Source organism: Phymastichus coffea, unplaced genomic scaffold, assembly GCF_024137745.1.
Source record: "Phymastichus coffea isolate CEN01 unplaced genomic scaffold, Cenicafe_Pcof_1.1 PCOF00066, whole genome shotgun sequence".
Taxonomy (NCBI): Eukaryota; Metazoa; Arthropoda; class Insecta; order Hymenoptera; family Eulophidae; genus Phymastichus; species Phymastichus coffea.
The window spans coordinates 496,551-509,265 of record NW_026706877.1 but is presented as its reverse complement, the minus strand read 5'-3'; positions in this window follow the sequence as shown (position 1 = coordinate 509,265).

Below are 12,715 nucleotides of genomic sequence, written 5' to 3'. Positions count from 1 at the left end.
CTCGCCACAATCACTACGTGCACAAGGTTCACGCACGACAAGGAATCTTCTTCTTTTCTCTGCGATTGATGTCAAATCGTTGTCGCCGAAAATCTTGAGGTGCCGAGCCCTTTGTCCGGTCTCCGTCCGTCCTCTTTCAAAGCTCTCAACTAAGTTACTCAACTCGCGGGCCCCACTAACTCTCCACGCGCGCGTCAGCGTCAACCAATCAGCGTGCCCAGTAACAAGCCCGCGTCGCGTGCACGTGTATCTCTCTCGCAGTCTAACGCACGCACGTTAGGACTCCGTCGCATATCTGCCTCTCTCTCTCTCTCTTCCTACTATCACTTACCTTGCGCTAGTAATCAAGAACAATAATTAATTGTTCTCAACCTGTGTAATTGAAAAATTTAGAAGTATATTGTAAGAAACGCTGCCTAATCATTGTCAGTTAGCTTTTTCGTCAACAAATTTTTTTATAGTCATTTGTTTCCATTCATACTTTATGAATTTTATTTCATACAATATTTTTATTAATTTACTTCATATCACATTTTTACGTAGATATATTCATTAGTATTATCCTTTATTCTTTTCCTAATCTTATTCCATTCTATTCCACTATAACGAAACACGTATTATATGCGGACTCAGTATACGGCATCCTTATGAGAGGAGCTACTGAACTTTTCATCTTAAACTTTATTCTTTTACCTTAATTTCCCGCTTGGATTGTACTTTTTTTTACATCTAGGAGATCGTTATTGCGTAGCGTATGCGCCTGCCTTCATAGAGTCTTCACCATCAGTAAGATGCCTCTACCAGGAATCCGTGTACCAGCTCCGCATATAATATGTGTTTTGTTATAGTGCAAGACACTAATATTACGAGTATATGCCATAGGCCGGGTACGCGGAATTCTTATGACATACGTATTTGTTATCTACTAAATGCAATTAAAGTTAAACTCAATGCTATGTGTATTGAAATATCATATTGAAAATGAAACTTATATAAAAATAACAGGATTTTTATTAGAATAAATTAGAAGAATTCATACTTAACTTGAATCCCTTTGCAATAGTGATTTTGGAAAGTCTCAATACGTTTCCAATTACCGCAGTTTAGAATATTTTGAATAGGAAGATTATCCAACCATGAGCGGAAGGCTACTACTAATTGAACACTACCAGGAGAAGTATCTATATTACAATTCTTAAATACTGAACGAATACAATTAGCTATGATCGTAGTTGAGTCAGCTTTCTTTACGTCTGTTACAAAAATAAAAAGAGGTTCTTTAAGCTTCTCTTTCCTTCTTTCTTTAGAATAATTAAAATAACTGTTTAATACTGGAACAGGACATGACCATTTGTTGGAATGTTTGAGTAACTTCTAACCCGATTTTTTAAAGAGGCACGACTTTAGAGCCATAACTAGGCCATAAAATTATCTCCTCATTGGTTTGCTGAAAATGTTCATTTGAAACTTTTAAAAAAGTCAAGTCATGTATTCTCCTTCTTGACATTAACAAAAGTAAAGCTGCAACCCTTCTTGACAATTCAAATAGAGTTACTGGTCTGACGGTTAACTATTTCATTAGTATCTCAACATCCTATATGACTTTCTTATTTTCTGTAGGTATCACTGTTGAAATAGTTTTTAATATTTAACGAACTAAAAAATTCTGAAGAGGAATTAACAGATCACCCTCCTGAATAAAAAGCTGAAGAAACAGCTGATTTATGTAACAACATTATATTGCAAGTTAAATTGTTAACTCAAAATAAACTGGCCAAAAATCTAGCTAAATCATTACTCGATGGATTGTCTGATTCTACTTGATTTAAATTACACCAATCTATCCATCTCTTTAATAAAGCTTTATATATCTTTAATGTAGACTTCCACCAACTCCGTTTCGACGTATTAATCTCTTCTGTATATAAATTACTTGTAATCTTGGATTATACCTAACCATCCACGCTTGTAGAATAAGTTGTTGTACTTGATTTGGCGGTTGTCCCGTTGATACATCGATCAGAAATTTGTCCAATTTGGTAAGTTCCATTAGGGGTTGTATACTCCTGTTGATTAGATCCATCATCCAGAATTTTTTATTTTATCTGAGGGCTATTGTTCGGGTTAAGGTGTGAGGAAATAGAAAGAGATTTAATTAGATTTAAACAAACGATTTAATAAACTAGAACCTAGAATGTACTACAATTAATAGAAATAACGTAAGAAATCGAACAATTTTAACTAAGATTAAATTGAAAGTAACTAAGTGAAAACAAAATATGAACGAGTACAGAACAGCTTATAATGAATTTACAAACAGTTGCGCGCAGTAAACTATAAAAATGCAATTCGCACTAACTAATATTAATATTTAGAACAAAACGGCACCTTGTCGGCCGGACGTCGGGGCGAGTCTGCCGTGTTGACCAGCTTCAGCCAAAGCCTCGCTGCTTGAGCCATTGTGTTTTTTTTCCTTTCTCTCCAACGGCCCAATATGTTCCGGTATCATGTTCGAGTTTCTTGGAAGGCTGCCACGCCATTTAATTTGCTCTCAAAGACGTTCATATCTTCCGGTGTACTTTTAGTGCCAATGGTGCACTTACAGTGGCAATGGTGCACTTGCAGTGGCAATGGTGCACTTGAAGTGTCAATGGTGCACTTGTAGTACCAATGGTTTTTTCCTCACATAATGGACATGCAGTGTATGGGAGTTCGGGAAATCGCTTAGCAGACTCCTCCTGTTTTATCATTTTTTATTCGCAGTTACACATTCAACCTCCGATCGGCTCGTATTCCGATCATTTCGTTTACGCCCATTGCGCAACAACTCATCCATCGTTACAAGTAATATTCGAGCTTACAAATTCGAGTTTTATTTCTAGCTCAATCATCCTATGTTACATACTAAACGTGTTCGCTCGCAGCTTAAATTCATACGATGTCTGTCCATTTGTCGGAGGGTAACCAAGAAGAACAGCCGATGCACACATGTGCGCCATCCGATCAGACCACGTTCGGCCTTGTTTGGGCCTGCAATCTCTAAAGATAGTGCCGCGCGCGATCCTTGACCGCGCCAGCCTTACCCCGGCTCAGATAGGCCGCGAAAAATCCTCGACCCCGCGACACCGCCACAAATCTATCGTATCCTCCATCCGGAACAGCTATAATAATGATCTTGACAACTGTTTAAATGTGCGACTACTCTCGGAATTAAATCTAGAGGTGAAAAGACCATGCCAGTCTGATTTTCTAGATTTGGTTGAATGCATCGACAAATAGTGCTTGACAACCTTTCGTGTCCATCGAGGCATATTGATCTACAACCGCAAACTTCCTGGAAGCTAATAAATCGATTTCCGGCGTACCCTATTGTTTGAAAATTTTATGTGTTACCTCTAGAAGTAGATGCCACTCAAGTAAATGCTTTTTCCTGGAAAGCTGGTCTGCAATACTGTTCTGTTTGCTCGAAAGATATGAAACAATCAATGTTATTTCTAATGTATCGACTATTTGAAGAATTTGAAATATCAGATCGAGAAGGTCTGTCGATCGAATGCCGCTCTCCTTGTTGATATATGCCACCAGAGTGCAGTTGTCCGACTACACAAGAATGTGGGCTCCCTAAAGCTCTTAAAAGAACTCTGTTATTGCCGCAAAAACTGTAAACGGTTCTTTTTTATTCGAGTGCCATGGCTCCTGCGATCTCATTCATGAGTCTGATAGGTGTTTAACCGAGCTCTCCATCCTGAGTCTACCGCATGCGTTGTGAGGTAGTGTATGATTAGGCTCTTGTGTGATTGAGAAGTTGTAATAACAGTTCTCCTTCACCGAATCAATTCTGCCAGTAGCTGAGATCGGAAAAAACGTCTTTCCTATTGTCTGTCTTGTAAGAACTCCGTGTGAAATCTTTGGAGATATGGGCAGTGCAGACTACTTCTGTGAATTGCAAAGTTAGCAAAATTTAGACTTGCCAATAGGCTTTTAAATTGTTTGAAGGAATAATCTTTGTTTGATATAATTGAGCCCAAGATTATCCAGATAGATTCCACTTTGGAGGCCTGCAATGGCTCGGTCGGTAGGGCGACGGACTCGCACCCGGTAGACCCGAGTTCGATTCCTAGTCCCTGCTGATTGATACAAACACTAAAAGATGAAAAAAGTTTCATGTGCTTTGTTCTCAAATACATTGCAAGCCTCCATCGCTGATTAACGCTGATGGAGCTTAAATAGAGCGACGTTAAATAAAAATAAAAAAAAAGATTCCACCTTGGTTTTCAGTAAGCGTATAATGTTCGAATAAATATTCCAAACGAGGCCTAGAAATTCGATTTCCTGACACGGCTTTAAAATTTATTTTTATGCCTTGATGTGTCAACCTAGTAATTTCAGAAAATCTAATACCTTCGGAACTTGGGATATCAATATGGCTTTATCTTGGGAGGCCAATAAGAAATCAGGCTGAATTTCTTTACCTCAACATGGTTGTTCAAGCTTCTCAAATCGAAAATCGAATCATCTTTGCCCAAGGTTTTCTTAAATAAAAAATCTTGAAAGTAAAACTATGATCGGACGAGCTTGACTTTTCCAAAATTTTAAGTTTCTTTAGAAGTTGAATTTGAGCCGTCATTACAGGCGATTCCTCGTTTTGAAAATCGAAGCTCGCTAATTACGGGTTAACGGTGGTCTGAAAACTAGAGGAATTCGAGTTCTTGAAATAATTTTGAGGATGTGTGTCGGAGCTTTTGCATCTCTTCGTTTATCTTTAAATTAACGTACAAGGCCTTAAAAAAAATCTCTTTCGATCGAGAAGTTATGCTTTTTAAAAATCCTCTCGAAGAAGAATAGGGTGTCTTCTGGAAAGATCGCTTAGCTGAATAAGATGGCATGTTTAACTATACCTTTGTTCCACCTAAAGATTGCAGAAGTGCAGACACGGCTCTCTATTCGCTCTTAATAGTTAGAGTAAAGCAGGAGTGTTTGAAAAGTCGGAAATCCGGACTTAGGATAGGCGTGACTTCTGGATAGCGGAGACAGGTGCGTGATCTCGAGGTTAAAAACGTTAATAAATTTCAAAAAATTAGGTTTCTTAAGCAAAATAGCCAAATAAAGTCGCACTTAGCCGGCATAAAAACCGCAGTCGTAAGTGGGGGAAAAGCCTTTTAAGTACGACTATCAATCTTATGAATAATAATATAAATAACCGCTAATGACACGCTACTTAGAGAAGAAATGACTGATCACGCTACTATCGTTAACACAGAAGCGAAATAAGTTAATCTGCTTTTACAAATAAGACTTACGTATGTGGAAGAATGGTCATTCGTCGCTGGGTTGCAGATGCACCACTCAACGTCGCCTGTAGTCGATGCGTGCAGGAAGACGTCTCTTAGGACAGCGCAGTGCCAACGTCTTGGTTACGGGCACAGCCATCGCTGCACTGTCCCTGAAGTTTGACTGGACCTGGTTGCCGGCGATCGGACTGTCTGAGGTCGGGAACGGCTCAGAAGGTACCGCACGTACCTCCAGCTAGCCCGACAAAAGCTGATAGCTCTGAGCGGTTGCTGGTCCATTCGGCAGCTTATCGTGGCGGTGCACCTTGACTGGTGCACCAACGTAAAACTGACGTTCTGTAGAACGTTTCACAGCGTTCTAGCGGTGCTATTTCCCTTGGTGCTTGTGCACGCCATACACTCACACGCTCACACAGTAAAACGGTTCAGGACACCGTCTATCACACTCTAACGCGAACGGTCCTTGTCACTGCAATGGTCGCTACTTATATACAGAGTAGAGAGATCGAGTCTTGACTCCTGTTACTTGAGCAGAACTGGACTAGTTCTCTCACCTCTCCAGCGTGCTTCCGAGGAGGAAACGTCTTTGCGAAATTAGGCCTCGCCGTGGGGGACCAATCCTAGAGGAGGGAAAAGGAAAAGCGGTTTCCCGGCATGGCATATCGCAGCTGGTAAGCGCGCAGTTTAACCTTGCATGTCCCCATGTTGTTGCACTTTTTCTTGCGCAAACAGCCCTTAACACATGTGCACATCAGGAGCGTAAATGCCGCGAATACTCTCTTTCCAGAAACTATCTGTAAAATTTGCTCATAGTTTCTCATTATCACAGAATTTCCACCAAAGGAAATATTTAATTTATCAAAAATAGCTTGTGCGTTAATTGACTGAGGTCTGTAGAAGCCCAATCAACGAAACTCTGAAAGGTAATTTTGAGGAGATCTTTAAGTCAACAAAACCAGGAGACGCTAGACAGCTCTTCAAAGCTTGAGCATATCTAACCTTCTTTCAATTATTTGAACCAAAGTGTTACAAATTAACAATCACGTCTAAACGCTTTTTCGATGATGAAGCAATAGCTCGCTTCTCATCAACCAGCACTTTTCAACTTATCAAGTACCAAAATTCTAGTCACTGTGGGTCTGTTTAAGAAATCTGAAGGCACAAGGTGTCAGGGTCGAGACAGGAAGGATGGCGTGTCAATATTAATAGAAAAACAACTATTGGTTATACAGATATTTATTTTAATAGTTGAGTATTCCAGTACAACGTCTCAGACCACACGTCTTTGCCCGCCAATCCTGCACGATATCCTCGATAATGTTCGCCTCGTGTTTTGGAAATCTTCTCGGGCACGCTCTTAAAACTCCATCCGATTTCAGACGAATTCGCAATCTCACCGGGCAGCTCTGCGGATCCCGATCCGATTTCGGTGCCCCACGCAAGAGGTAATCGCATCCAGAACGATCTTCCTCTGCTCCTTCGTGAACAGGGGATTGGCAATGATCGACAGTTCTCCCGAGGATGCGTTGATGTTCATTAACGAATTAGTGAACAAATCATGGCCATCTTTGTTATCGAATTTTCATAGTGTCGACGGGCATAACCAGAACCGGTATGTTAAATTGCTCTCCATCGATCAAGGCTTTAATATCACCCAACGATTGCATAAGACTTGACTATTTCTAAATCCTCTTAACAGGCAGCTATCGCCGGAGCGATCGTTATAATCTACAAATGAAAGCAAGTTTTCTTTAATCAAGTTACAGGTACTACTTGTATCCAACAGAGCCTGTAGTGTAGCCTTCGCCGTTTGAACAGTTCTATAGAAACTCGATGGATTTATTGGAGTCGTTAATGTATCAATATTCATCATACTTGGCTCTCCCACACCGCCTACCGAGTTGTTATTGTTTTTGTTGGTACAAAATCGAGCGTTATGTCATTCCAATTCACATTTGGAACATTTAATTGATTGCTTGTTAAGAGACTGAGTTGTTGTTTGTTTACAGCACCGGCTATCTGTTGACTAGTCTCTCGGCGTGATAATTGCTCGGTCTTGTGACCTTCTTTCTTGCAATTATAACAAGTCAACAACACTCAAAATTTTCCGACCAAGCCATGACTAACCGCAAGTTAAGTTCTAATTGTGAAATGATCAAGACCCCGTATGATATGCGGGATAACTTCAGCATCCAGTAATTCTGCTTGCCTCGCCAAACTAAGTTTATCGATATAATAGTTCTCCAGTCGCTCGCGTCGATTCTATTTCCGGGCGCGCATTCGCTCCATGATCCTAGCCACATCCTTGATTTCGCCAAAAACCTCCTCCAACTTGATTTTCAGTTCTACCCACGTTAATTCTCACAAATTTTCTTGTGTATCGTGCCATCTCCGTACTCGATCGGAAAACTTGTTTGTTGCTAGCATTTTCATGGCGTCATCTTGCACGTGGTACGCTGCCTAGATACTTCCAATTTTTTTTAACCACATTTCCACCGACACGGAACCCTTTCTGAAACTAAGAGTCGAAATTTGAGATGCAAAATCTCAACGGGTGATTTCCCGTTGTTCATATGAATTCCTGTTGATCGAGTTTGGTCTAATGCTGCTTTATTGGTACGTTATGCCTCCTCTCTCGACTTGATGATCTCACGGTCTCGTGCTTCCAATAGCTGTCATCTGAGAGAGCTGCGAAACCATAGCATCCAGCGTCTGGCATAACTGTAAATAACCTTCTTGCTGTATTGCAATCATGTTTCTCATGTACTCCTTCATTTCCAAACCAGTTATTTACCCTCTTATTTCAGTAATTATCCCACTTCTGAGCTGAAAGGGTCGAGGCAGGAAGGATAGCGTGTCAATATTAATAGAAAAACAACTCTCGGTTATAGATATTTATTTTGATAGTTGAGTATCCCAGTACAACGTCTCAGACCACACTGTAAATTACAATCTATTCGGCGAACTTATAATACAACCCCCTACCAATCGCACTTACTATCGTGCGACACGATCGCAGTTGTCAAACAGCTAACAAAGGCATATTGTTAGAAGTTGAAACAAAAATCTCCAAACGAGCAGAAAAATTTAAATTGATAATAATAGCTAAATAGTTTATTTGTTGGTGCATCTGATGCATCTCTCGAATTGACGTCTCTTGCTCGAAGAAGGATTTTGAACTTCTTCGTTGTCCGTCGAAATTTCCTTCTAAGAGTCGGATATGGTGCAAGCGGATCGTACCCTGCTAGTATTTTGTTCACTCATTTTTAACACGATGAAGATCACAAATTATAAAGAAAAATGATTAATTCAAACTTTTTTGAAAAAGCTCTATCTTTTTGATGTCTTAATGCGGCGAAAAAACTCATTGCTATGAAGACAGACGCATACGCTACGCGATAACGATCTCCTGGTAAAAAAAAGTATAATTAAAACGGGTAATTAAGGTAAAAAAATTAAGTTGAAGGCTAAAAGTTCAATAACTTCTCTCATAAAGATACCGTGTACCCGGCCTATAACATTTAATATTTTAATTTCACATTGAGTCATTTTGTTTTATGAATATATGACCAAGATATGTCGTTCAACGACCCTATATATTAAGTGTATATTACTTAATCTAAAATATCTGAAGAATTATATGACTCGAAGGACCTATACAAACAACTCAGTTTATTGTTTATAATAAGTAATATTTGTTCCAAATTTCAAGTCGATTTGATTCAATTTACTCCTGTTATTGTAAAAACAAAAAGGGTCTATTTTTAAACAAAAAATTTTTTTGCGGAAAATAATCCATACAAAGACTTAAGATATTTTACTTTACAAGATATTTTACTAATAATATAAAACAACTTCAGTAAATTTTTAAAAAAGTTCATGCATTATTTTTCAAAATGTGATTTTTTTAACGTTTTGCAATGTAATTTTAAAACAAAGGCAGCTGGAAATAGGATTTTTTTTCAAATAAAAGGAAAATAAAATTACTACAAAACTAACACAAGATTTAATAAATCCCGCGTATAAAATTAAAAAATGATTGAAAACCTAAACTTCATAATTTTTCAAGTCACATAATTTTGATTTTTGACAGAACTGCTAGAGTTATTGATAACGACATACGTACATATCATACACACACACACACACATGACATACAGGCATTTCAGAAAAATTACATTTTTAGACCCCTGATAACCTTAAACAAACTTCTAGTAGTTTTCGGGAAAATAATTTTTTTATTCAAATAGAAGCTTCCTCTACGAGAAAGCAATAATAGGTTTTTTCCTCGTGAGTCGAGATTTTTTCTGCTAACTATTTAGTTTAGTTTTAGTTTATTTCATTTTTTTATCCAACGATTTTGTATTATTAATCTTCTAAAAGTACTGTAACGTCAGGCCGTTTACTATGAATAAAATTAATTTTTTTTCTCGTATGCTTTTGCGTGTTCAATACGTAACTTAAATTTTAACTCCGTGAATGAGCAAAGGGAGAGCATTCAGCTGAAGCGGCTGGAGGACACGTGAAAATACCCGTCCCTTTGTCGCGCGCTTTCCGAATTTTACTCCGAAAGATCGTAAAGTTTTTTTTGAGTAGGTTTAGATATAGAGTAAAGGAGCCGCGGAATTCTGTCTACATCCTGTTGCATGATTTCATCCAAAAGTTTTCTACTTTTAGAAGCTAAAACTTTTGCCATATAGAAAAAATTCAATAATTATTTTTGTATAAATGAATTAAGAAAATAACAGCATGATAGGAAAATTTCGCAGCTTCTTGAAACCTCCCGCACACTTTTTGATTAAAAACGTAGTTACCGCGCAATCATCGAAAATATCCCAAAGTTTTGAAATTATAAATTAGAAAATGAGATAAATAGTCGAAAAACAGTTACCTGAATGAACTTTAGTAAATCAATTATATAGTCCACAATTAAATAATGCCCCTTTTTCATTCCATATTATTTAAACAACGAATTGAGTTAATTATTTAAGTTACTAATTGTAAACATGTAGGATTAGAGATTTTCGCGTAAAATATGTTAAATATTAAGAAACTTGCGTTATTATTAAGAATTAATTGTAACAATTTTACGTAACAAATAAATTAATAATTATAAGAAAATCTGTAATGAAAATGGTACTTGGAGAGCCATCTAACGAGATAGGGCCCAAACTCTTGAACGCGTGCCCCCAATTCTCACCACGCCCCTGAACCAATTAGGGCCCGAAATCCGAAAGAGAAAAGGAGGGAAAATCTCAGTCAGACAATTAGAATTTACTGGCATTTCCACTCTTCCCAAATTTTAAGGGACTGAAAGAGGGATTTTCCTCCCAACCACCCCCAGGGTTTAAAAGGGCGTGCGCAAACGAAAATCGCCCACTCTCTCGCTCCTCGCCAGTTTCATAAGTTTTACTACATTGTACGAAGTTCGTCCAAGTGTCAGGTCCAGACTCTCCAAGTACCAGTCAACTCCATTGAATAAAACAAAAGTAAGTTTAAACAAAATTTTTTATTGCTATCTTTCCTCTTCCTTTCTATTAAAATAGTTAGACCGGAATTCGAAAAAACAAGTCTTCGAAGAGTATTTCAACAAGGATTGGGATACTTTTCTATAAGACAGTCGCGCCGCTAAAGAAAAATTAAATTCTTTTATGTGACAATTCCAGCAAGGTCTGGGATATTCACATGCAAGTCCCGATTCCATTGGATCCTGGTGTTTGATGGGAGACTTATAGTCCAATTTTATTTTTCTCTCTTTCAACGCGAAACGTGAAATAGAAAAGCTCTAATACTCCAATTGCTCGTCCTGGTTTAAGCGTACGCACGCAAACCAAATAGAGCACCTGAGAAAACGTCCGCCTAGACGTACCTGAGATAGTGACCCGGACGTCACAGTACTAAAGAATTATAAAATCTCAATAGGTTATTATTCACTATTACCGCTCAACCTCACGCCTTCAACACCTCATATCCGCAACTTCAATTATCTTTCACTGCATTATGACAAACTTGTCAATACACAATGTATTTCTTTTCATTGCGATCAAATTTGTAGAGCATCTTTTCGATTTTCATTGCTCAAAAAAATTAAATTGATGACTCTTATGCTTTCTATTGGTATCATGAGCTTTCTTATTATCTGATAGTTTTTGTAAATTTTTTTCTTAGTATACTTTTTGTAGCACTCATTGTTTATATGATAGTGAAATTCAGTTGAAAAATAATAGAAAACATTACGTGAAAAAATGTTATTATTCATCACTTTTCTTCACAAACAGAACATTTGTATTTTTTAATGTGAGTAATTTTTACAAAATAAATTGTTTTGGTGCACAATAAATTCTTTTTTAAATAAGTCGATGTTTATACAATAAAACAGCTTATGTGTGACTTAATAAAAACGGCTTTAGCCTATCAGCGGCGATAATTCATTCATTAAATTAATATTAATACAATTGAAAATATTTATCATTTTCTAGCATTCACTTCAAATGACGAAAAATCAAATCTTAGCACATATTAGTTGCATGTTTTATTTTTTGTCATCTCTTCTCAGAGCTCGTAATACTATACACTCTTGTTTCTCGCAAAATGAGCCATTAATTTTCTCGTTATTACAGATTATACACAAGGTATCTTCCATAAATACGGGTTTCTAACTATTTTTCAATTAATTATAAAATAAAAATGCACATACTATTCTCGTACAAATAAAATTTGCGTTAGAACAATCACACTTGAGCAAGCTCATAAACAATTAGTTAAGATATGCGACTTGACTATACTTCAAATATAGCAATCCAGCAAATTCAAAGTTTTATTAACTGTATTGAAAATATATTCTATCAAAACTTTTGACATAAGATATTTGCATTAATTCGTTCTAGTGTGAATAAACCCGATATATACCAAAGTCCTCGTCCTTACACTTTGTAATTTTTTTTTCCATTCATCTAATATATCTTCGATACTTATTAATATTTTGGCATTTTGAATATGTAAAAACAGGCTTTACTTTTCGGTTCGAAAAAGTAAGATGAATTGTTAGTTCCTGTAACTGTAGATATACTACTACTACCAGTTAATGAATTAATGTTTAATTGCACTGGTGAATTGTGCACAAGACAATCCTATATCTACCTTAAATCAGGCATTTTTTGTTCATTTTGTGAATGCCAGAAATCAAGAACTTTTCAATATTTTTTTATTTTACAAAAAGGTACATACTTGTTATTGAATAGAAAATCATTTGACACAGTTACAGTTCCGGTTATCTCCGTAGAAAAGAATGTGACTATGCTCAAACATTTGAACTTTAGAAATTCACCCCATTATTAGTGAGGAAGCGATATCTTTTTTTAAAATCGGTTTCTTAAAATTTTGAAAACTATGGCATACAGATGGTACTCGTAGCTTAATTAGAG